The sequence below is a fragment of the Austrofundulus limnaeus genome, unplaced genomic scaffold (assembly GCF_001266775.1).
Source record: "Austrofundulus limnaeus strain Quisiro unplaced genomic scaffold, Austrofundulus_limnaeus-1.0 Scaffold2735, whole genome shotgun sequence".
NCBI classification, from domain to species: domain Eukaryota; kingdom Metazoa; phylum Chordata; class Actinopteri; order Cyprinodontiformes; family Rivulidae; genus Austrofundulus; species Austrofundulus limnaeus.
In genome coordinates this window covers 1,375-3,970 of record NW_013955137.1, presented here as the reverse complement: position 1 = coordinate 3,970, position 2,596 = coordinate 1,375, and the positions used below count along the sequence as shown (strand labels likewise).

The 2,596-nt window shown below is 35.7% G+C and overlaps 1 protein-coding gene across 1 annotated transcript in view; it reads left to right on the top strand.

Moving 5' to 3' along the window:
• LOC106511385 (pentatricopeptide repeat domain-containing protein 3, mitochondrial) overlaps nucleotides 1–2,596 on the top strand; it is a gene marked incomplete at both ends in the record, with an annotated part of 12,519 nt that overhangs the window by 8,612 nt on the left and 1,311 nt on the right.

The window sequence follows — 2,596 nt, the reverse complement described above, 5'->3', positions numbered from 1 at the left end:
ATTACTATTACCACTAATACTAACACTCATATTATTACTATTACCACTATTACTACCACTCATATTACTACTATTACCATGATTATTACTACTCATATTACTACTATTACCACTAATACTAACACTCATATTATTACTATTACTACTATTACTACCACTCATATTACTACTACTACCACTATTACTACCACTCATATTACTACTATTACTACCACTCATATTATTACTATTACCACTATTACTACCACTCATATTACTACTATTACCACTATTACTACCACTCATATTACTACTATTACCACTATTACTACCACTCATATTACTACTACTACCACTAATACTACCACTCATATTACTACTACTACCACTATTACTACCACTCATATTATTACTACTACCACTAATACTACCACTCATATTACTACTACTACCACTAATACTACCACTCATATTATTACTACTACCACTAATACTACCACTCATATTATTACTACTACCACTAATACTACCACTCATATTACTGCTCAGTCAGTCCAGTCTACGTCAGTCTGTCTGCTGATGTCAGCAGATGTGAGGTTGACAGATGTGACTGATGAAAGAGAGAAAATCAGTGGTGGTGTGGAGTTTTGTTGTTGTGAATCTACACATTCACCCGTGTGTGTGTGTGTGTGTGTGTGTGTGTGTTCTTTGTGTCTTTCAGGACCATTTTATCACAACTGCAGACTGCAGAGAAAATGTCTGACTGAATACGACCTGGAAAATACATTTAAAATCCACAAAGAATACTTATGTGTACTTGTTTTGTTTGTGTAATAAAAACTCCACTTACACAAAGTGTGTTGTTCTCATCTGTGTCCACTAGAGGACCACTGTTCCTCAGACACTGACCACCAGGTTTTACTGTAGAAAAGACAGGATTAATATTGTTTACAAAGCCTGATGTTATCAAACCTGAGGAAAGTTACAAAAGTCCTGAAGTGGAAAGATGGAATGAAAGAATGAGACAACTTTGATTTGATTTATTCCTTTCATTTAAAACAAAACTGTTTACATTACAAAAAATACAAACTTATATCACAAAATAAAATGAAAGGCAGCAGAATGAAGAAAAAAATCTCATAATATCTGCCCCTTTTTACAAAGAAAAAAGAAGAAAAAACATTAATCTTCTGGTTACAAAAATACAACAAAACAGAAACAACAACAACAACAAAAACACTTACATAAATATTGTTACGAATTGGCAAAAATGAACCCAGGGTGCAGGCAGCTTCAAAAAGGAAAAAATAAAAATTTATTAAACAAAAATTGCTGACAGGGCAGCTCAATAACTCACTTGGTGTAGTTAGACAAGACAAGACAACAAACACACAGGCAGTGAACAGCACAATGATCAGACAGGGAAGTGAAGACAAGGCACACAATATAAAGGTGAGACTAACGAGCACAAACAGGAAACACCTGGGAGAGACACATGAGGAGCAGGTGAGAGTGGGCGGGGCTGGAGCAAAGGCAGACAGGAGGAAGAAAACAGATAAGACAGAAACTAAAATAAAACATTAACACAGACACAAATCTTAACAAATACCCATTATTCTAACTTATATTTGTTCAATAAACCAAGTTTAATCATTCTTTTAAACAAACAATCATCCAGTGTTTCTAACATCACTCTCCAGATCGTTCCACAGTTTCACTTCCTGTATCGACGTAAACCGTTCGCTCAAACTGTTCCAAACCTGTGCTTCACAAATATCTAATTTCCCTTTAAATGATAAGAGCTTTCTCTTTTAACAACATTTAACTGTATATTCAAAGGTAGCATGTTTTTATGAGCCTTAAACATAAGCTGTAGAAAACTGTAATCAACCAACTCATGAAGTTTTAATATTTCCAATTGAAAAAACAATATATTTGATGGGTGACTGTAGTGTTTTATAGTAAAACGTGTGGAAGAACCTTTGAAACGCAGGATAAAAAGTGTTTTCTAACCTAACCCTGTTTCCATCAGAGCCACTGTGTTTATTGAGRCCAGAATAATTAGCTCTATCCTGGGGGAGGAGCTCGTTAGTCTGATAATRCACAGACTTCCTCAGACTGATAAGACCACTTACTGCTGTGTGGACAGGAGTCACATGAGGGGGGCTCTGGAATGTCATGTTCCACTGCAGTGTGTCCACAAAGACCTCCATCAGATAAACCTCAGGGTCCGTATTTATCAAACTTCTTACAGTGCATTTTTAGACTTAAGAGCTGAAAATGTCTTAGATTTGCTCCTACTCTCAGAGTTAAGTGTAAGTGTCAGTTATCAAAAGTCTTAAGTCTAAGAATCAGTCTGACTCTGAAGAAAAGTTCAGACTGATCCTTCAGTGGTTCAGAGTTACCTCTAGAGGTCTGAGATGGACTGAAGACAGAGATTACAGCTGTCCTCCTCCCCACCTGACTGTTACTCTGTTAGAAGATGGAAAACAGGTTTAATCTGAAATATACTAAAGATACAAAGGTAAAAATAAAAAACTGTGCATAATGTTGGACTAAAAGGCAGATATCTGTGTGTAGCTTTTGGAAAAAATATTAAATTGACTCAGCTGGTGAG